Raw genomic sequence first — 25,991 nt, 5'->3', positions numbered from 1 at the left:
TATATAAAAACTATAATAATTCTAAAATTAAAATAAGGAATTTAATATTTCTTAAAGAATTATTGTTAATAACACTGAAATGTTTAGGAAAAAATTTTTTAAATAATTTGATTATTATTTTATCAAATAATAACTTATGAAAATTATTTAAGAATTAATGATAAATTAATTTATTTAAATTAAAAGCAAACATATTATATATTTATGAATTTTATTGTATTTTTTGTACAGTATAAAAATATTAAAAAGTAAAAGTATATATAAAGAAGTATTTTAGAAGAAAGTAAAAGATTTCTGTATTATTCTATTTTTTTTTCTTTCCTTTCATTTGGACTTAATTATAAAATATTAATTTTATTTAGTTTTATTTTTGTATTTTATGTTTATAATAGTGTTATTTAAATTTGAGATTGTAATTTTTTTAAATTAGTTTCGGTTTCATTGTTAATATTCATTTATTTTTAAATATTTTAGAACGTTTCGTAAAAATTTCCTAAATCATTAGCGATAAATTTTAATTTTCTTTTTCCTAAATCCTTAAAAATTTTATTTTATTATGTATAATTATATTTATGTATATAATTCTGTGTAATATAATATTGTAATTATATTTATATTTGTGTATATATGCAAATTTATGTTTTTTGTTGATTGATTTTTTGTTATGTTTTTCACTTCGGTTGCAGTAGTTATTGCAGTTTTTTTTTTCAATTCTGTCTATTTTTTCTTGTAATTTTAATAAATATTAAATAGTTTTTGAATATTTTCGAATTTCTAACTAAAATTTTATCAAATTTTTATTTTTCTATTACTATAATTAAGATCTTTTTCTATAATATTATCTGTATAATATTTGGATCTGATCCAAAAAATATTCAAATGTTTTTTATATCAAAAAAATTTCATTACAATCTTTGATCATTCTTAAATTTTAACACATTCAAAAAAAGTTTTTCTATTTTACCATATTATTTTTTTTTTTTGTTTTTAAAAGCATTACATTATATAACTTGAGTTCTTCTTTGATTATTTCTTGTTTTGCAGTATTTGAATTATTAAAATATAATTTTGTTAGGCATTCATTTAATATAGCAAAATATCATTACGATCATTACTGGTGTCACCATTCGATTAAATTACTTATGATTAACTAATAAATAATTATAAAAGTATGTATGTATGTATTATGAAGAAGCTTGAGTAATATTTCAAGCGCAGTTTTGAATATTATTAATAATGTAAATTTCATCAAAAGATCTAATTAAGTATAAATTTTCTGTTCAATACAATTATGCTATATGCAATTATAAACGTTAGAAATTAAATATTTCGAGGAAATGTTTTAAGAAGAAATTTCAAACATTGGTATTATAGATAGAATTCAGAACTGATGTTCAGAAAAAGTTTTTAGATTGGAGAAATTTTTAAATGCCTTTCTAAAAAAAATTTTTGTTTTCTGATAAAAAAGTATTTCCCGTCCGGAGTTCCTTTTGAATGTACAAATTTTTCGGATTTGGAGAGAAACTTATTTTCTTCATTTGGAGACTCCGTTCCGTTGCGGATTTAATTTTAAGGATTTAAATTCATATAAATGTCACTCAGTCAAAACATTTTCATAAAATATGTGAGTAAGAAATAATTACAAATTCTATTTTGAATTGAACAGCTAACAAGATTTACACAAATAATTATAAAAGAAATTTCAAATTCAAGCGACTACTTTAATTTGGAGTCACATAGCTTGAACTAAATACGTTGGTAAAACGTATTTTGTGGGAATTAAAGAGATTCTATCGGTCAAGTACAGTAAAATATTTAGTTAAATGAAATCAAGAGTCTTAAAAATTATTTTAATTCTCTAAAGTTAAAAGAAATAAACAAGTAGTTTGTTACACTTTCATACTCGTACCAATTAATTAAATCTTTTGACAAAAAATACATGTTATGAAAATAATTTCATTCAAAGATTATAAAATTGAGTAACATGCGTTTCTACATCTATGTATAATAAATTTAAAATGAATAGTTTCAAAATTTTCATTTATAATATTTTTTTATTCAATAAATTTTCTTAATACTTGATTGTTTTCCTAATATCCTTTTCATATCCTACTTATCTGTTTATAATATACTTATACTAAATCCACATAGTATTAATTATTAATCCTTATTTTGTTCATATTTTAAAAGTAAAACTAAAATGATTTGAAAAAGTTAAATGCTTTCCTCGTTTAGTGCGATGATGAAAATTGTTAAATGAAATGTTGGTTCGACTTTTTGTTTTTGTTGTTGAAATTGAAAATTTGTAAATGAAGTTTGAAACAATGAAAGTAATAAATTTTTTAAAAAATTTTAAATATTAATTAAAAAATTTATTTTAAAAGAATATTCATTTGTGAATTGAATTCCATATTTTGTACAATACCAAACCAAATAACCAAATAAATATCATCGCCCTTTCTACCAAGGAAAGGTCCAGCACCATCAGTGAGGGAATATTAATGGTCTATTCGTACTTTTAAGTTTCATTTTATTTTTTTTATCACCAAATTCAAATAATGGAGAAATTTTTAAGCCAGTCTTTTCTGGAATTATTTTAAAATGAGGTTGTTCAGTACTAACAATTAATGGTCGTTTCATTGAATTCATATATTCAGAATGTGGAGCACCTAATGGTCTTATTGTACTTGGTACATTCATTTTTTTACTTATAATACCAGTAGATGATGGTTTATTATTAATATAATCACGATTATTTAATAAATTATTATTAATATTAGAATTATTTAATTGGCAGTTTAAGGGTGAATATTTATTTGGCTTATAAATTGAGAATATATTATTAATTAAACTAATTGCACTATTATTACTATTATTATTGTGATGATGTTGATGTTGATTATTATTTGAATTATGATTATGTAAATTATCATGTGGATTATAAAAGTTATTATATTTATATATAGGTGTTGTTTCAGGATATATTTTATGAGAATACCTATGATGAAATGGTGAACCAGAATGATCAAAAAAATGAAAATCCGATTGTAAATTATTTGGATGATTTTGTGATAGTTGTTGCTGTTGTTGCTGTTGTTGTTGCTGATGCATTTGTTGCATATGTTGTGATATTGGTTGCTGTTGTTGCGGAGGTGATGGTAAACCATCTAATAAATTCTTTTTAATAATTGCACGTTCTTGTTCACGATCGTGCTCACTTATTGGCATACCATTATTATAACAGCCGACATTAACATTTTTAGTTTTTAAATTTTTATTCATATTTCTTTGTTGCATATCTAAATCGATAGGGCTCGGTGGTTTATCTAATTCCTCCCAATATTTTTCAATATCAAAATTGAAATCTTCTAATTCCATTTCAGTTGAATCCGAGCATGTATCATCATCATATTTATTTGGTGGTTTTACTTCTATCATTGACTTATTACGTCTCGGTTGATATTGATGTCTTCTTAAAAATATTTCATCATCATCTAAAAATTTATCTTGATTCATTAAACGTGATCTCTCATCACGTATAAAATTTTCTAAATCAGTTTCATATAAATCACGTTGTTGATGATGATGAAAATGATGATGACGTTTTGGTCTATTTGATGAATCATTTTCATGACATGGATACTCATCATCATAAACTATTTCAGGGCCAGTTTGAGTTGGTGAATTATCAATAAAATTATCAGAAAAATGTTGATCTAATGCATAATCTGAACTATAACACGGTCGATGTTGTTTGATACCAGGCTGGCGACGATAAGTACAATATTCTTCACAGCTATTCGAATAACGTAATGGTGGTCTATTGCTACGATTATTAATATTACTATTATTATTACTATTAATATTGCGTTCTTCCCATTCTGCAATCAAATTACGACGACTTGCGTTAACATGGGGCCGACGTTCGCGTCTTCTATTATAATTATAAATTTCTTCCAGAAGGCACTTGGGATTGGTGCAGCGGTCACGAGCACAGCATCTATATTAAAAGTAAATGAAAGAAAAATATGATATAAAAAGAAATAATAATTTTATTTGTTCAATTTGTAATTAGAAGAATTGTTAGGAGAATTAGTAAAATATAAATGAATTTTTGAAAGTTTTAATAACATTTAATTAACTTCAAATAGAATGGTTAATATAAAAACAAAATTTTTAAAATTTCCTACATGACTGATTTGAATAAAGGCCTTCTGTTTTTTTTTGTTTTCTTTTTTTATTTAAATATCACAGAATGAAAATATTTTTGTTATTCTAAGTAATGAAAGATAGAAAAGTTTCTTATTTTACATTTTGAGTGATTATACAATTATTTTATGATTTTAATTTGACTTAAAATTTTTAAGTTTTATTAAAATATAATACAAGTATTATTATAATTAATATTATGTAATCTAAGATGATATTAATGGGAAATTAAATATAAATATTTGCATTTAACAATTTAAAATTTAATTAAATTTTAAACTTCACTTAATATTTTATTTTAACCTACTTTTATTAAAAACAACTCTATATTAATACAAGTAACCTACAATATTATTAATTAAATTATAAAAGCATTAATATTACAATGAGGAAACGAAATATTTAGTTTTATTACTTACTATATAGAAGGATATTTAATTATTATACTTTAACAACTACAATTAATAATACTTTTTTTTAAAAAAATTAAAAATTATAATTGAAAAAAAATCAAATAATTCGTTTTAGTCGAATTTCGCTAAATCGAAACTTGCTTTTTGTAAAGAAATGGCGAATAAAATTTTCTTGATTTCATAATTATACTTTGAAGAAGAAATTTTACCAAATTGCCTATAGGTCCCAATACAAGTCATTCATAAAAAGTTGTTGTTTTATCACTTTAACAACCAACTTTTATGTTTATTATTAATTTTTGTAGGTGTAAGAGTTTACAGTCTCATTTTAACATGAGCAATAATAGTATGAAGATTAACTAGCTCCTTAAATTACGATTTTTTAAATTCAACAAATTTTTTAAATTCATTGAGAGCGTATTTGTTTATTGTTAATTTTTTAAGGCAAGTAAATAGTGAAAGTACTGTATAAAACATTTGATAATATAATAAAATAACTTGAAAATCAGATGATTAACATTTGAAAAAAATTTTTATAAATTATTACCGTTTCGGTTATTTAGTTTTTCTATTAGAAGGTATTTTAATATTATCTAATTCTAAAAGTGATACTACATTATTTTTACTCTTAAATATAAAAATTTGCTATGATATTAAAAAACTTGATATTAAAAATTAAATTATGTAAAATCTAAATGAAAAAATTAAATTTTATTAGAATAAAAATTGAAAAAATAAAAACAGCCAAAGATTTAATAAAAACAAAAAAATAATTACAAGAAAGTGTTCAGAATTGGCATATGGGCTAAAAAGACTTGCCGATTTCTCTCGAAATAATTCCGGTAAAAAAGGCCCGAATCAGAAGTAGATGACCGTTTCCGAGAATTTACATATCCAAATGATCCACATGTATGTACGAATTATGTATTTTAATTACGGAAATTATACTAATAACTAATGCCTTATATGTCTAATAATTATTAATGCCTAAAAATATATAATGGCATTACTAATAGCAATATAGGTAAAATTTTCAATTGTATAAATCCTATGTTAAAAGATTAGAGACTGACAAATGAAATTCTTGTATAAGGGCCGCGTATAATTATGATATAATTTACAAAAATAACAAAAATACATGTACGTATAAAATTTAAATTAATTAACTGTAAAAAAATTCATATTTAAGTACATAGAAATAGCTATATATTTTCTAACTAGAAAAAAAATTAATTTATGTAGGTATATAAACTTTTGAGTAAATTAACAATTTTACTAATATTGTAAATAAATGAAATGAATTAATAAAATTAATAATTATTTTCTAATGATCTTATTGAACAATTAAATTTGTCTAAAGAAAAATCTACATTTTCTAATTAAAAGTACATTCTATATTATTTTTGCATTATTTTAGAAAGTCCAATTGTAAAGGTTGATTTAAGTTGAATGATTTTTATTATCAGTAAAAGTGTTTGACCGTAAAGAGAATTAGAAGAAAAAAGAGCAAATTTATTGAATTTTTCCTTCAAAGAAAAATGTGGCTGCTGATGTTTTAATTTGGTCTTGTTAAGGTTTTTATTCTCGAGGACAATTGGGAAGCTGGCGTAATTTTTGTTGGTCGTAAACGATATCGTGACTTGACTTAACTAAAGACCTAATGAATTCTTAGTGGCATGATCATGTTAGTTGTTTTCTCCATTACCTATCCGGTCGACGATATACAACTTTTCCTCACTTTTTGAACGTAATTGTGTCAAATGACTAAGTGAAATTGGTAATCAGCATTATGCGACATTGGTTCGCGATATGAATGTCTACAATTTCCGATCTTTGAGTTTGGTCAAAAAGTCTTTTAGAGTTGAGGAGCACTATTGCGCATTCAAAAATTTTCAACAAGAAAATTCTTCGAAAATATATTCATTAAAACTTATCAAATCTTCATTCGAATTCCCTAGCTGCTCAAGAATTTGAATTATTTATACGGCATTCCCACTCCAGGAATAAAAAAGTTAAAACCGGAGATTAGCTCATATTAAAAAAAAAAATTAATAGCGTTCAAAAAATTTATTTTCAAATTAATTAGTTTAGAAAATGAATTTGTATATGGAAAGTTTTAGTATAGATGCGGGAAATAAAACAACAAGCGGGTAACACTGAAGACATCACAAGAGCCAATTTGATAAGGGATATTCAATCATAGCGTAGTATTAAAATGCCTCTAGTTTTTTACAAATTTATCCCATTTTTCTTCTTTTTGGCCAAGTATAAAATCCATAACATAATGTAAATGTATATGTTTTATGAAAAGAATTACTGTTCCTCTCTTTACAACCAATAAATTTTACTGACAATAAAAAATCATCCAATTTAACGAAAAATGGAATAGAAATAAACTTCTACAAAAGCAAGTTAACGATTTACGAAAATAAAATTATTTAACTTTGATTTTTAATAATTACTTGTTTTTTTTTTTTGAAAAATTATTAATGAAAATATCCTTTAAATCATATGTATATGTCTATATAATTATTATTATGTATGTACAGGATGTCCGAAGGCATGTTATTCCTGATATTATTACCATATGTAAAACTTTAAGTAAAAACGAGAAAAAAAGTAGAGTTGACCTTGTCAACTCTGTGATACCCGTACGAATTTGTTATCGTATGTGCGAATAACTAATGTGCCATAACTAACTAGGGGGCAGACTATGACTTTAAGTTGCCGTATTACCATATTAATTTATGCAAAATTTCAGTACTGTGTTTTTCAAAATACTGGTTGTGCCAAACTACTATTGAAGTTGTATGGCAGCTACCAGAAAGAGCCAAGAAATTTTAGCGAATTTTATCAAGCACATCGGCCCTACTAATATATTCACTAGTGTGAAATCTCAATATCACAGCTTTTATAGTTTCTGTGATATAGCCAAATAACTTTTGAAGTTGTATGGCAGGTACCAGAAGGAGCCAAGTAATTTCAACGACTTTTATGAGACACATTGGCCCTACTAATATATTCGTTTGTGTGAAATTTCAATACCATAGCTTTAATAGTTTCTGAAATATAGTCAAATAACTTTTGAAGTTGTATGGCAGGTACCAGAAGGAGCCAAGTAATTTCAACGACTTTTATGAAACACATTGGCCCTACCAATATATTCGTTTGTGTGAAATTTCAATACCACAACTTTTATAGTTTCTGAGATATAGCCAAATAAATTTTGAAGTTGTATGGCAGCTACCCGAACCGGTACCCCGATCATGTCCAATTTAAACGGGGTTCTGGCACTTACTACCATAAATCATTTGTGAAAATTTGGTGAACTTAGCTCAATTAGTTTTTGAGTTATCGTTCGGACGGACGGACGGACAGACAAAGCTAAATCAACTCAGAATTTGACGCTGATCAAAAACATACACTTGAGTCTATATCTAACACCGTTATTTCTTAGCGTTACAAACGGTAAGGCAAATTTAGTATACCCTTCGAACATACGTTCGTACGGGTATAAAAAACTATCATGTATGTTGTGTGGAATCGTAAGTAAATAAGAGTTAATGGAAACTTGTTGGAACTGATTTTTTTTATATTGATTTTGCATTTAAATATTTCGTAAATTGAAAAAAAACCTTGGTCCCGACGTTATTTCGGATGGAATGAAACCTTTAAAATTAGTTTACCAATTTTTCTTACATCTTTTTTTACATACTTCCAGAAATTTCTTTAAATTTCTAATAATTTATTTTCAGTGTTCATAATTTCAAATTATGAGTATTATCTATGTTCTCTATGAATTATGGACATTATAAAATTATGAGCATTGAGAATTTTCAATAATATGTAAGTCGAAAAAGAGAGAACAAGAAAAGGAAAATATCTCCTAATATGTTTTGTTAATCTGAGCGTGTTCTATTATTTTCGCTTCGGGAATACCATCAAATCTCGGACATCCTGCATAATTATAATATAATTATTTAATAATTTTATATAAAATGTATACGAAATACTAAAAAAATTAAAATATGTTAGCTCATTTTTTTTTCTTTGTTTTTTTTTTTTTAGTAAAATTGTTATTCAACAATTTGTTTTTTTTTGTCTTTTTTTTTCAATTAATTGTGTACCTACAACAACTATCGACCGGCCTTTTTCAAAGCGTATCATAGAACATTGCACAATAGCAACTGTAATTAAAAAGGATAATTTTTTTTGATTTTTTTTAATATTAGCATAATAAAATTTTTACTGAAATGAAATTATAATATTATTCATTTAATACAACAAATCAAAAAAAAATAAATAATAATAATTAGAATAATAAATATAATAAAAACCGCGTATATAGAAAATTAATCAATAAATTATTTATAATATTTTTTTTTATTTTACCTTAAAAGACGGTTTAATATATTATATAATATATATATAAAAAATTTTTTTATCATTATAAATTAGCAATTATTCAAATATTAAAATATAATTAGCAAAAATTAAATAATTAATATTACCAACAATATTTTTAACCTCGATTTTACAGCAAATTTTATAATATATTGAGGCAAATTACCCTAATTGAGCATTCCTTTGTATAATTATATTAAAATATATAAAGGATACGAATATAAAATATTTAATTTAATATTTTATGTATATATATATATAAGGGTTATTAGCGGGAAATACTTACATATATAATATTATATTATAATTAATTTTGTATATATTTGAAAATACACACACATATATTATATAGAGTTACGCACATTATTTCAAATATCTATATAAATTTACGTACATACATTGTTTTGATTTTCAAAATATTTTATTTACTTTATCAATATTATTATTGGTTAAATATTTTGGTTTTTTATTAAATACATAATTACATACATATATCTTTTTAAAAACTACATACTCAAATTACAATTTTAATTTATATATAAAAATATCGTTGAATACTTTTTTTTAAATTAATTTGTTTTAAAATAATAAACAAAAAAAAATTTCACGTTAATTTTCTCAAAAGCTTGTTGGTTTTTAATTTTTTAATGGTTATTTCTAATAGTGTTAATAACTGATGGTACTTTCCAAGAGTACATAATATGTTTAGGTTTGCTTCATAAATGAAGTGCTAACACTCTTATTTTAAAAGACCGTTTCAACATAATTACTTTTTAAAAAATATTTTTATTACGTGATTCTTTATTTATTATTTCAATTTTAAATAGGGAATATTTTATATTATCATGTCAATAATTTTGTATACCAGAATATAAGTAATTATATAGTAATAATATACTTTATAGAGAGTATACAGAGTGTCTCGTATGAAAGTGTGCTGCCATATACCATTGTATAGGGCTTCATGAGTAGACAAAACCTTTGTATGGTTAAGATTTTCACAGCACAATAGGTTCGGAGTTACAGGGTCTAAAAATCAATCTCTACTGATTAGGTTTCTAGATAGCGTAACATTAGAGCTTTGTTCACTTTTAACAACATTAGTAAGCTTGTCAACTGATCTTCAATTTGATATATAAGTTATCATACTACTTGATCTGATTTAGGGATTATTGAGAAAAATAGAGTACTGCAAATTTTATTTTATATCAAATTTTCTTCAATGACAGAACAGAAAAATATACAACAACCGTTCAAAATCGTGTGTCTATTCTGTTATGCAAATGTTCACCTTAACAACTGAGCTTTCTTTACACTTGCAAAATTTAATGACACAGTGAAAATGTCATATGGTGCTTTTCAATGATACAACCATGCATGTTATTTTTTGACAAATTGATAATTTTCGGCACCTTATTTTTCTAAAATTGTAAGTGTTTCCCAAATTCTATGAGAGCCAAAATCTAGCGGTAAATAACTGAACATTGAGAAACACAGTTATTTGCCTTACCTCAATCACCCATTAGCCGCCATTTTTAACCGTATTTCTTTCTCATGTCTTAGGTATATGGTAGAATTGTGATACACATTAATATTAATTATTATATACGCTATTATTAATTTACACATTATTATTAATTGAGTAACCTGTTTAAAAGAAATTTATTGAAATTTAAAGTTTATTCAAATTTGCAAATATTATTATGTAGATAATAAATAAATGGCATGAAATGTCGAATATTTATGGGAATTAGAATGGGTTTAAAATTTATCAAAAATTTATGTGAATCTTACAGAAGAAAAATCTTTAAAACATTTCTCGTATGATGGCTACTTTCAATCTTAAATATTTGTAATTACAATATTACAATACATATATATTTTTTTTAGAGAAATATATTGTAATAAAATAAAGTTGTAAAAATCATTAATAATGTAATCAATTCATAAATAATTAATTGAAATACAGTAATTTTTGCGAAACATTTCTGTCTTTCTTTTAATTTTTTTAATGTTTCATTTTTTCAATATTAATTTAAATTTTTACAAAAAAAAATTGGAAGAAAAGTTATACAATTTGTATTATTCGCATATTGTAAAATATAATAATGAAATTAATTTAAATTAAATAAATAATGCCACCGTAAATTAATTAATATTTAAATGAGCTGAAAGTTATTAAAATATAGAACAAAAAAAAATGTAAATCAGATTAAGTACGAAAGTTTTTATTCCAAAACAAAACGAAGAACAGGAAAAGACCGAAAATTATATTAAATTTATTATTTCATTTAATTAAATGGAATATAATTATGAAACATACATTATTGTTGTATCGGAAATTTTTTTTTTTATTTTCATTACGTCTGGATTAATTTTCACAAAATATCCTTTTTTAAAGCCAAATTGTTGATATGATATAAATAATTAAATTGTTCGCTTAAGGCAATATCATGATAGCAGTAACATGCTTAAAAAAATGTTAGTGATGATTTTCACGATTACATTGTAAAAAAAAAATATTCCCGCGTCTAGTAAATCATAATTAAATTTATATGCAAAAAAAATATTGTTATATTTTTTATTTGGCGCCGTTTTATCATCCGTAATTGATATTTTTGTTATATGGTAGGATAATCAAGAAATTGTTATTGATAAATTATAATATTATTATAAAAATCTAATCAATATTCATCCTCAATTAAAGTACAAATTGATTTGAATTTTTCATCTGATTGAACATAATTTTGTTTTATATTATAGTTCTGTTTTATACTATTCCCTTTTGGTATTCTAGCTACTAAAAGTTCCTATTGTGAAACAATTTGTTATTATTTTGTTATTATTTATTGTTATTATATCCATATTGTGTAAACAATAGGTAGATTATGTGATGGCAACAATTTTTGCATATCGAGTTTTCGGTGGGAATGTACTTCTCCATGTTAGGGAAATGTAAATAAACTTTTTTTACCAACCTGTCGGTCTGTCGGTCTGTGTTTGCACGCGTGTGCACTTTCACTTATCTATAGACAATACACATTGCGGTCGGTAATGTGCTGACCATATTAAATTTTTTTCGAATGAAAAGCTACTCGTACGTGTAAGTAAAATGTAACTTATAATTTGTTTAGATTCTATTGCCAACATTTTTTTAACACAAATGTCAACTGCTAATGAATTAATTACAAAATAGATTTAAATCGAAAACTCTTTAAAATTGAGGTAGACATTCAGATTCTTGAATTAATCGAAAATATTAACCTGTGATTAGGCAATATTTCAAGCTCATGTTATTTATGTATTCCTTTTAAAATTCTATTATTAAGTTTAAAGTTGAAATTTGTTTTTGCTTTGTAGTTTACTAGTAATTGGAATTTATTCTACAATATTTTTTTTTTAAATTTTGATGGTACATCGCAGGAAATTTTTATTTCCCAAAAGAGTGAAATATTAAAGAGCGGACAAAATTGAATTTAAATTGAGCTTTCCTGTCGAAATACGAATAATTTTCTTATATTTACAAAAAAATCATACGGGCAGCAAAAACTGGAATATAATTTTAGCCGCTGCTCTTTATAAAACAAAAGATCTTAGTTGCAAAAGTGAAGCTAAATATTATTTTTTCTTAAAACAGTAAGAGAAAAACAAGCTTTCGAAAAATTTTTCATTAAAATATTTTTTTTACTTTACTACCAAATTTATAATCGTACTCCTATATAATAGTTTTTTTTTTAATTTTAATATTATTGCTTATAATACATAACTATTTTAAATAAACCTGTTATACTTAGATTACTTTAATTTCGAATTATTTTTTGAGTAAATTACTTTTACAATAAAATAAAAAAAATACATAATAATTTTATAAAACTTACCGAAATTGCCTTGTTGGTGGCGGATCTTGAAAATAATGATCCATAGCTTTTCTTAAATTTTTTTTATCACGTCTAAATGATTTTGATGTTGGTAACTCATAATCCATGACATCGAATGGTTTTGTTTTAGCGACACGACTACCACTAAATGAATATGATTTTGGCACTGCCGGTTTTGTTAAAGATGATAATAATGGAGTTTGTTGCTGCTGTTGTTGTTGTTCTGGTGTTAAATGATGATGATGATGATGTAATTGATTATAATGATATAATAAATTTTCATCATATCCATCAAAACAACAACTACGTGATTTAATCGGTGGATGACCTTGTAAAAAATCTTTACAACTTCTTGAACGATGTAATAAATAATCATCGGGTATAAAAAATTCATCATTTTCACTAATATCACGTAAACGTCTATATGTACTATATTTAAAGCAATCTGGAATGTAATCTTCATCCAAATCAATTGAATGATTTGAATATATATTATCAGTATACCAAGATGGATCTAATTGTTTTGGTTTTGGTGGCCTCTGATATTTCATTCTTTCGCGTTTTAAACTTTCAAAGCATATACTTTTCATCCGTTCTAATTTTTGTTCACGTATACGTTCCCAATTTTCCCAATTTTTATCATTTTTACATTTTGTCGAATATTTTATTTTAATAATATCTTGTTCTTGATCATAATCTTGAGATCTTTGTGATTCCTTTTGTTGTTGTTGTTGTTGCTGTTTTTGTGGTTGAGCTTTTTGTGATTGAAGAATTTTGCTGCTACTATTATTTGTTACAATATCTGATATTCTAATTCTACGTTTAGTTTTATCTTGTTGACGACTAGTGCTACTACTACTAATTATACTACTTATAATATTTGATGCTTTCTTTAATTTATCTCGATCACGATCATAGCTTGGTTCTTCTGGCTGTCACACTTCTTGCAAATATTTTATTGGACAGTAACCTTGTCGATTGTCTGCTGAACGTACCAATACCATGCCATTTTGCTCTTCGCCAACCTAAATAAAGAACAATTTATTTTTTTTTTTGAAGATTGATTAAAATTTGAAAATTTTACAGTCAATCATCGATAATATGTTATTAAAGAAGAGGTGAGAGAAGAATTATATTACCTGTATAACTATTTGATCCCTTAGTAAAGTCATATTTTCTCCTCGTTCTCCATCTGATACTTGTAAATTATGTGTTACTTGTAATGGTTTTTCACCAGCATTTAATCTAGCACAATACTTTGAAGGAAAATATCCTATACGGCCTAAACATTTACCTTTCCACCAATCAGGATCTGATGTGTCTATGACCGTCACCTAAAATTACATAAATTGTTTGCAATTAAAAAAATTATTATAAAAAAAAATTATTCAATCTATTTTAAATGAATAATTAACGCGTAATGTTTACTTTATTTAGCCTTGCTAAAAAAAGAGAATAAATTCGGTTGTGGTGACACCCGAAAAATTTGTGCATTAGTTAACACGCTGGAATGATTTTTTTTCTTAAACTTTTCGAAAAGTATATGCGAATAAGAACATTTGCTTTGTTAATTTACATTTTTTCTTTAAAACATGAAAGGAGTAGTTGTTTTTCTAACTACATATTTGAAGAATATATGGGAAAATAAATAACAGCATTGTGTTTTTGGTGTAATTTATTAGAATTCTGGGTATGTATTTTTGTAAATTTTTGGTAAAAAATGGTATATCAGTGGTAAAAGGCTATACAACATAGAAATACTTAATATTGGTGTGGCAGTAGTAACAAATTACAACTAAAAATGTGACATTTCTGAGCAGTATACCTTCAATACATCAAAAGAGTAGTGACTGAATTCGCTACAAAATCTAAACTGAGCAGTCATAGTCAATAAGAGCAATTGAAATATATTAGTTTTTTTCTATCTCTTGTTCAAATAGCAACCGGCCCGTAAATCAAACGAAATCAAATTCAGTTTAAATAGAATTGGACCATCAAATTTAAGAAAATTTATGTTTTTATTACTTAAAAATTTTAGAAAGTAAATTTAATTTAATAACTAAATTTTCTTTAATTTAATAACTTTATTCTACTGTCGAGTATGCCAACACCTCATTAATTCTATTACAATATATAATTCTGCAACTCTATAAGATTAATTAATATTAATTAAAAATGAAAACTGATGATATATAAAATCTATATGGGAGAAAAAGGTAAAATGAAGCAATAACAACCATCCTTCACATCCTTAACATTCTTATAGGAATGAAGTTTGTTTATTTTTTCTATATTGGTATTAAAATGCCAAACGCCCAATAACTAAAATATTGTTAAAGGTTTTCTAGAGGGAAAGCAAAAATAATTAATTGATTTTATGAATTTTTTTTTTTTAAATTTTGATTATTCACTTGATGATTCGACAAATTAATAGAAAAGATGGAAACAAAGCTAGGAAGAAAACAGTTCTTTTTTTCCTTATATTTAAAAATACACACATATTTGTATGACTGTATGTACATATGTATGTACATACTAACATTTATGTATACTGATCACCTTTTAATCGAAATATGTTAGAAACAAAAAATACTACATAAAAATTGTATAGAAAAAACAAGAAAAGAAAGCAAAAATTTTTCAACCTTTTCTTTTAGCACCCATGTCAAATTTAGTCCCATTTAAAAAATAAAAAACTCATACCTTCACTAACATATTATTATTATTTGTGTACACAAAAGTTTAGGTGATATAAAATTTTTGAGTTATAAGTAGAATATGTAGAATATACTCTGGTTCTATTATAAGTTACTCAAGGACGTTACAACGGTATGTAAATATGTACATTATATGACTAAATGAATGTAAGAGGTGTGCAAAAATGATTTTTTCCAGTAGCATTAATCGTATATAAATATAAAGATTATTTTTTATATATAGGGTGATTTCATATTCAAAATTTAATGATAATTGGTGAAATATATGAGCGGTTCAATATGTGCCTGTGAAGCTTAAATTATTACTAAAATTATACTCTAAAGGATTTTAATAAATTTGAATTTGTTTTTAATATTGATTAAAATATAATATATATTAATATTAAGTTTTTAATATTCGATATTTTTGCTATGTAAGTTTGCAGTTCAATATTACATTCTTTTCGTAATTAGAAATTTTTGAAAGTAATTCAAATTTTAATTAAAATCATGTCAGAGAGAAAGCACCTATATTTTTTTGACTCCATAGTAAATTCCACTTTAAACCTTATGAAAGAATATGAGTCTTAAGAAAAGTATCGTAAACGTTCTCTGTTTCAACTCAATTTATGCCTGGACCTAATTATTAATTAGCGATATATAATCGAATATTTATTTAAATGTAGGCGTAGTCTTTTTTTTAAGACTAATCATTTTTAGACTTTTTCCAGATTTGTTCAAAATTATATGGTATTGTAATCAGAAAATTGTTGCAATAGAACGTTTTCATTATACTTAGAGTAAAAAATTTGTAAATATAAGTTCTACTCGTAAATTAAAATTAGTAAAGAAAAAAGTGACCTGTTTTTAAACGGGTGTGATTGACATGTCTATATTTTTAGATATACTTTCATATAATAAGAATTTCACAATATTAACGATAATAATAGCTTTTGTACAAAAGAATTTCGACGCGCCTTCCCTGGTTTTTACCACAACCCTACTGAATTCTACATTTTCTGAATTAATGGTTCTCTAATAAAATATTATTTAGCTGTTTGTTAAATATATTGTAATTTAATGTTCGATATTAAACACTTTCAATTTTATTAAAAAAATTAAGTAATTTTAGTGTAAGTTTTTAATTGTAGTGAACTACCCTGTACTCTTCTTTATCTATTACATAATGTAATTCAGCGTCAATGCGTGTGTTGACAGAAGGTATAAAATCATAAAATTTCGAAAAAAAAATAAAAATGTAAATCAATAAAATTGAAATAAAAGTTTATACAGGGTGATTCAGGGTGACTCAAGGGTTTCCGTGTTCCAGGGATTTCAACAAATTTTGACGAAATTTTTACTTATCCAAGTTTTTTGAATTACAACTTCCATTATGAAAAAGATGGCAACTTCAAATAATGAGTTGCTGAAATGCCTAGTAAAGGGCTTAAAATGAACATGCTGCTTGATTCTGTATTTTATGTATCTTCGAAATACAAAGCATTTCTACTTTAGGGCAAATCAAATTTTTCCCTTATTTTATTATTTCAGTTTTTTCTGACTATATAACTCTGTAGAAAAATTTTTAGAACCTTGAAAATTTTTTCAAATATTGTGAGCCAAAAATTTAATTAAAATCAAACCTATAAAATAAAAATTATAAAATTAAAATTAAATTCAATTTAATATTCTTTTATTCAAAAATTTTAAAAGAAATACCAAATTTTCCTATTAAGTTCACCTAATTTGGAAAAAAATTATGTTTTTCTTCTTTCAAATTAATTTTAGTTTTTGTAAAAATATGTTTAAAATTTATTAATCCGATTTAATTATTTATTAATTATTATTAATTAGCTTCATAATGTTAATACCATTTCATTTACAAACTCCATTTTGTTCAAAAAAATTAAATTTTCCTATTGAAAAAAATTTTTCTATGAGAATAAATGTCAAAATTTGTATGGCATGACTGTAAAAATTCGCTCCAGCTGGATAATTTTAGTAACTTCAGATGCAAAATAGTTTCTAGATTCCGAAAATTATTTTTTCAAATTTTTAAATTGCACCCAATGTAAGAAAAATGCATTTAAAATTTTCAAACCATATAGGCACCATTTTTTATAAAAATTGGGAAAAATAAAAAACCTATCAATTTTTTTTACCAAGAAAAGTTTCGAAAAAAATTTTTGATTACTAGATTTTTTTTTGTTTTTCATGAAACAAAATTCTAGTTTTTCGTTTCAAAAATTTCAAATTTTTTAAAATCAATTTTTGTTTTTTAAATAAAAAGTTTGTATAAAATTTCGTTTCAATTTTATTATTAACGTATTTGTTTATCAAAATAACGGCTCTTAAAAATATGAACTGTTTTCCGAGTGACTCTCGTCATCCAAAGTTAATGATAGTTGATAATTACACCGCTTAAAATAAGTAAAAATCAAAAATAGGGAAAAATGGGGCCTTTAAAATCTAGACATAGAAATGGTTTTTGCGTTATATCTCCTGTACCATAAAAATTTTTTTTAATGTTTGAGGACTTAATTTAAAGCTTAAGCAGCAAAACTATAAAAAAATTTTTTACGAAATTATCTATAATTAGAAAAAACTGAAAAAATAAAACAAGGGGAAAATTTGATTTTGCCTAAAGTTTGAATGATTTGTATTCCGAAGATACAAAAAATACAGAATCAAGCAACATCTTTGTTTTAAGCTCCTCGCTAGACCTTTCAGAAACTGTTTGTTTGAAGCCCCCATCTTTTTCAAAACGGAAGTTATAATCAAAACAAACTTGGATAAGTAAAAATTTCGCGAAAATTTGTTAAAATCCCTGGAACGCGGAAACCCTTGAGATTTGGCATCCAGTCTGGAACGAAAGTTTTACCCATTTTCGATCCTCTAACCAATGGTATATGTTGTTGTATACCTTTCAGAATCACCCTTTATACATATATACATACATACGTATGAATAAATGAATATGTATACTATAGGCTTTTTTTTTCGTTGATATTTAACCTTGTGCCAAACAAGTCAATTGACTTTCAATAATGTCAATTTCTTTCAAAATTTCTATAGGTACACATGCATGCATTCTTGTGCCCGCCTATCTATTCTATACTCGTGTATAAATATTTTTATGTTTAGAATATTAATTCTGCAATACATTTTTGTATCATTATTAAGTGTACTTAGAACTATTCAAAAAATGAAGTGAACAAATTTCATATTTTCTCTTTCATTTTTCATTTCAACAAAATATTAGGTCACATTCTTGAATAAAAATTTTGCTCTTACAATGCAGATTTGACTTAGCAAATAAACGAGAATGATTTATTTTCTGTATACACATCGCATATTATGTAAGTCAATTATTGAAGGTTAAGTGACAACACAATGCCGCATGTATTAAAATTATATAATTGCATTTGAAAATGTTTTGAAAAAAATATTAGAAAATGTGTACATTTGTACATATGTATGTATGTATTGAAGTATAAATCATGCAATTAGTGGCTACTGCATATATAGTAGAGCTTAATTCATTTTATGTTAGATGACATTTCTGTGCAAATACATAATAATGTGCGTACACCTCCAATAAGTAAAGTGTTTACTATTCTTTTTAGCATTTTTGTAAAAAAATTTTGGAAAAATATTGCTTATTAGATTCAATTTGTCTGTCCGTGGATATTATGTTTACAAAACTTCTACAGCCTTGAAGATAGAAAGCTGAAATTTCACATATATATATACAGATCTTTACTTAGAAACAAATTTTTACCTATCTTTTCTCCCTCACTAAAACATATAGCTAAAAATGCCGTTTCGTTACTGTTCACTGTAGAGAAACTATAAACATTTTTCAAATTATGCAAACACAGAAAAGTAGTGGCTGGCTTCTTCTACATCATAACATACATATATAAACATTAAAAAATAAAAAGAGCCGCTAAAATTTACCGTCAACTAAAATTCGATTTTTACAAATTTTTGATTATAATCGCAGGTTATAGGAGTCGGAAATTGTAATACCGAAATATTTTATATTTTATTCTTATGAACATTATCTTTTCTTTATACTATTATCTATAAGTACTATCCGCCTGTTGCTCCTAGAGCCTAGTTTTGAATTCAGGAAATATTTCTAAATAATTTTATAATGGTTAAAATGGCAAGCAACAAAGAGTTTTTAGAAAACTTATCGGGAAGTGATGTTGAGTTTGAGAACCTTGATGAAGAAAGTGATGTTTCAAGTGATGAAAGCGAATTTTTATCTCCCAGGAAAAAAAATATTCCACGTAGATTATCGTCTTCAGAGAGTGAATTTGAAGATAGCGAATTAAATAGAGATGGACATCTCAAGACAAGTTAATGTCTCTAGAACCTTTTCTTGGTTCTACTGAGGTACAACAAAATACCCAATACTGTTTAGAAATATTACAAGAAATATATTTTATTTAATTAAGTTTTATTGTAGTTACAACGCTTTAAATCCATACATGCATGTTTATTAAATTCGCCTGAAAAATGCCCGGAAGCTACGAAGAGAAGGTTCGGACGGATCGAAGAGTTAAATAAAATATTAATTTTATTAATTAATTTCTTTTACTCAATAATTTATTTATCTTACAAACTCTCTTTTGATCCCTATGCAAATTAAAAATGTTTGGTCTAACAAACATCTAAATGAAATATTAATTATTTTTTCATACCTTTGCATTATACAGACACGTACGTAGAAAATAAAGTCGACCACTAAAGTCATTTTTTAAAATACGAGTATAAAAAAAAAATTCACACATTGTTTAAATAATGATGTAGCTCATATATGCAAATGATTCTATTCTATATCATAATTCCATTTAGTATTTAGTGGACAAAAATAAAAAATAATGATTAAAATTCATAAAACACAATAACTTCATGTTACTCGCTCTCTCTCTATATGTATATATGTGAATTAAATGCCCATTCATTACAAAAAAAAGAAAAAAAGGAAAAAACAAATAAAAATATAATATAGACAAAAAGGATATGCAAAATAATATTATGAAAAACATAAAAAACGGACACGTTGTTTTATCACTTTTTATTGCGTTATAAAATTTTTACATCTACATTATTATTGTATATGGATGGAACATAAGACGCTTTCAACTGAGATTTATTTAATATTTTTGTGTGTTGTATGTTATGTATACATACACATAATAATATATGTATATTAAATATATAGGTGACTTATTCGTATAGTGCTTAATAATAAAAATGACTTAAAAACTGTGAGGGAAATTGTTATGGAAATTATTATGATGATACGAGCTTTTGATTGTCCTGATTCTGACACAGTACATTTTTATATTTCTACACATACATGTGTATTTATTTGTATAGGCATACAATATTCTTGTACAAAATAGTAAATCATTTATAGCTACATACTTTTAATATAAAATGTAAAAAAAAAAATTTTTTTTTTTGTGTTGATTTAGTGAAATTTATTAATATTATTTTTTTTATTTATGTTTTATTGTAACTACATTATATAATGTAGGTGTGTTTATATGGAGGGATTTTGAATTGATTTATAATTTTCAAAAAGGATATGAATATAAAATGTAATTGTTATGATAATATTGAGAATTGTAAAAATGAATGTTCAACAAAACTTTTATATGATGGGCCAAATAAAGTTTTAAGAATTTACAAAAAAAAAAAATTTTTTTTTTCTTGAATATTTTTGGAATTTCATTTTATGTTGATTTAAGGGTTTGGTCTTTTTTTGCCAAACTAAATGTGAAATATTTCCAATTTATGATTATAGTTGATTATTAAAGGAGAAATATTAATAAAAATTTATATTAAAATTATTTTCGATTGAAATTTATCTTACATGTACAAAATATTTTAATGTGAGTATACAAAAAATATAAAAATTAATTTATGGTAGAATCTTGAAATGAGTAGCGAAAAGCTTTAAAAGAGTTTAACAATTTAAGTTTGAATTACGTACTCTCACTTTGGTGAAAATTGAGCATGGTGTAAAGAGATTCGAGGAGAATAAAATTATTTTGAGTATTAATGAAAAAGACAAAAGTATTTCTTCAATAAATTTTCGAATCAAATTAAAAATGTTAAAATATATTTTCGAATCATGTATTTTTTAAATCTCTTAAATAGTTAGTCCTAAAGTAGACAGAAGTATTTTACTTCTCTGATAATAACATTTTCGTGCAAAGCACGAATTTGGTATCATAAATTTTTCTATAACACTTCAATTTTGAGGAAAATGGAAACTACCTGTGGATCCGATTGTGTAGATTTTTCCACGATTAAGATGAGACGATTTTTGCATAGTTTTACTCAGGAGGCAACAAATTTGCCTATTCAATCTCTTATAAGGTTTTCGTTAAATTATGGTAACAAATAAATTTATTAGAATTTTTGCAAATACAATAATTTCGCTGGGGTAATTTTAAAGCTGTTTCTATAAAAATATCTTTAAAATATCGATATTAATAAAAAAAATGGATTTTTTTAATATCTATTCACAGTAGAATTACATAGGAACATAATTTTGCGTTAACTATTCAAAATTTTAAAAATTTAAACATTCAAAATATTTACCTTATAACCAGCTTTTAAATCCAGTTCATCCCCATGTCTCGCTTTAAAATTATACAATACCACATAGAGATTCGTGGGAAGTAATCGATGTGATTTCTAAATAATTGGAAATATAAAAAAAAAATATGTAAATTTTACATTATATGCATACATATATAAAAATATAAAATTAAAATAATAAAAATAAATAAAAGGCAAAATGTAAAAATATTGAAAATTTTTTATTCATTTCACAAATTGTGCTTTACATATAATTATTTAAAATTTGAGGTGATTTTTATTTTTATTATTAAATTGCCTTACCGATTTTAAACATACTTTAGCATCATATAATCAAATTATGATGTACATAACTATTTAAATAAATATTACACGTACGACGACAATAAAAACAAACTAGGATAATAGGGGCTGTAGAAAAAGGACTATGTGTAGTGAAAAATATAAAAAAAAATTGTGCGGTTTCTTTTTACCGATACCTTTTATAAATATTTTATTATTATCATATTCGATGCTATATATAAGTTCGATAATTGTATATGGGATTAATTTTGTATATGAGTTATGAAAATATGTGCTTGGGATACACATACACTGATTTATATTATATAGGAATCGTATATAAAAAATTAATATTGCGGTGGCATAATTTATTGATGGAAATAATTTATTTACCTAACACATTCCAATTATGTGTGAATAACCAAATTATAGAGTTATAAATGTAGTAAACGCTATTTAAATGAAAAACATTCATTAAATTAATTATAAATTCTCCCGATTAATAAAAAAAATAGAGAATTCAAAGACCGCATTATTATTACTTATAATATATTGATTAAATTGAAATTTTTATTTAATTTTATTCCATTATCATGCAAATTTAACGCAGCGTAAATGATAAAAGCACTAGGCGTATACATACAAGTTTATAGAATTGATGATTTTTGAAAATCTGACCAGTTTTAGGACATTTGAGTTTTTTATGAAGTTACATCTTTACTAACGTTCATTTAATAACACCCCTGGCAGCTCACGACAGTATTTGCCCACCAGATAAGAGGAGATTCTAGGCTAGAATCACAGACCGGCTGTCGGTCACTACCCGTTATTACGATAAAACTACCCACAAAAGGGAGATACTTCATGTATTCCAAGGAGAGAATTATAACACCGACATCATTGTCATCCTTGGAGTCGTCGGTGAATAAAACCACCTCATCTAGCCTCCCTGAGTCTCACGACGCAACTTAGCTATATGTGATTCCGCCGGAAGCGTATTCAAGGCATCTGTGCGCGTCGAACTTAACTCTCCAATAATACCATCTGAGCCCTATCCATCTGGTTACATGTATTTTCCATCGCCCGTCATCACACCAGTGTTCCATAGGTGAGGATTGGTCGCACAACTGCTGTGTCAACCACATAACCATACTGGTTTCAAACTCACCTCTATTAAACGAGTTTTCATAACTTGGGAAGCTAAAAAAATTACAAAAGTCCGAAAAACTGACATAATTTTTTTGGTTAATCATTATTTATAGATTTTCTTAATGATACAATACTATTAAGGTATAGGTATTGGGGATAAGGACTTGTTAGGATTAGGATAGGATTTTTTTTTCAAATAATTATATGCTAAAATTGTGATTTATGCTAAAATTTTTAATGCCAATTAACAATTTTTAAAAAGATTAATTATATTACAATTATGGTAATTACCTGTTGTTGTCTAACTGGTGATGGACAAGGTGATGTACTAGCTGATGATAATGATTTCTCAACTTCATCTGGTAATTCTACGGAGCCTGTACGAAGACCTCGATTCGCATATAAAAGTTTCCTTTGTTGTGGTGGACTTGACGGAGCTATTGAATTAAAGTTTATGTTAATATAAAATTATAGTATATAAAATATTTGCACATATGTACATATATAAATTTCAGTAATTTCAAAATGTCAAAATATATTTTAATTAATACTAAAACTACTTTCAAAATTTAATTAAATATTCGTGTGTAACTTTATACAAATTGTAGTAAAAAAAAAAAGAGAAAAAAAAATTTAAAAGAAAAATTAAAATCAACTAATCTTGTTTAAAAATTTTTTCTATTAATTTTTTTCTAACTTAAATTCTTCTTTTAATATTCATTTCTTATTGTTTTTTATAAGAAAATTAAAAAAAAAAACTTAAAAAAATTTATAGTTTGTTTTTACCTTTTTTTTGCAGTTTTCTATATAAAAAAAAAATTATAGCAAAAAAAAATCTTTTAATGTGATTACTTACAATATAACTTTGAATATTCTACATTTTTTACACTATTTATAAATAATTATGTATGTAATATAATAATATAAATATTGAATGTTATATATATACATATATTCATGTTAACTGATAAAATTACTAAGAACAAAATTTAATTTTTAATATTTTTTTAATTTTATAATTTATATTTGAAGAACTTTAAAATAATATTAACGAATATATAAAATAAGCAGAAAGCTTATAGAAATTTTCTTTTCATACTATAAAATATTTAAACAAAATTTGTATATATTTAAACTATACTCAATAATACTTTATATATATCAATATACTTTATATATATAGAAACTACTTAATATGAAACATGTAAAACTTTTAATATTATATATGTTATGGAAAATATACTACTAATCTGTTTATTCAGTATGTCATAATTGAATATGAATCAAACATTGTGATATTTGTACTGGACCATATATTATATTAAGTATAGTGTTGGAGATAAAAATAAATTTTAAATTCGATTTTGAATAGTACGATTAAATTCATAAAAAATATAAGTTTAACAGAAAAAGAATAAATAGAATTTTCTATTTTAATAACACTGGCTTAATGCTTATTACATTTACGAATATTTTATAGTTAGAATAATATAGAATCCGTATAGCCCTTTTAAGTGCTATATGAGTTTTATTTTTGAAAATGTAGAATTGCTTTTTGAGTTTGTTTGAAGAAAACCTAATCGAAACTTAGATAAATTTGAACAGGAGCACAGTATTATTAATTACTGTGTTAAACAATATTACAATAATTGGTAAAACACCCTGTTTGAATAAAATTGTAAAGTCAAACAGTTTATATAAAAATTCTTATCAATCTTAGCAATCGTATAAATTCTGTGCCTAAACTAAAATGTAAATTTTTTTATAAATAAAGTGTTATCGTTGTGTGAAATTTTCATTTTTATTTAGGAAAAATTTGAATTTACAGCAATTGTAAAAATATTACTGTTTTACAAAATATTTATATCATAGTGCAATATTCAAAATTTAAAAATTTTTTATTAAATTATTTCAAACAATTATGAAAAATATTAAAAAATAAGATTTTAATTTTTTTATAATTATGTATTTGAAAATTTTTTTAGAGCAAAATCATTATTTTACCAAATTTTATAGAGTTAGAATTTTTGAATTGCAAATTTTGATTTTAAAATTGAACGATTTCAAGATTTTTAAGAATTTTTTCTGAAACAATTTAAATTATATTAAAATTTAACAAATATATTTCGATATTAATAAAATAATATTAATGTAATTAACATGTTTTGGCTCATTTATGTAAATATTTTTGTTTCGTATTGCCCTCTTTTACATTATTTTTCAATCTCCAACCCTATAATTAAAAATATTTTTGTGCTTAAAAATTAATAAAATTGACATTTTTAATTTGTCAATTTTTTGAAATTTTTTTTGCAATTTAATTTGCAATTTTT

The 25,991-nt window shown here is 24.4% G+C and overlaps 1 pseudogene; it reads right to left on the bottom strand.

The window, feature by feature from the left end:
• Positions 1 to 303: 303 nt before the first annotated feature.
• The window catches only part of LOC129611215 (uncharacterized), a 108,483-nt pseudogene continuing 82,795 nt past the window's right edge, over positions 304 to 25,991 (bottom strand).

The sequence above is a fragment of the Condylostylus longicornis genome, unplaced genomic scaffold (genome assembly GCF_029603195.1).
Source record: "Condylostylus longicornis isolate FDR11 unplaced genomic scaffold, ASM2960319v2 ptg000048l, whole genome shotgun sequence".
Lineage (NCBI taxonomy): Eukaryota > Metazoa > Arthropoda > Insecta > Diptera > Dolichopodidae > Condylostylus > Condylostylus longicornis.
Note: the sequence above shows the minus strand (reverse complement) of the source record. Positions and strands in the feature narration are given on the sequence as shown.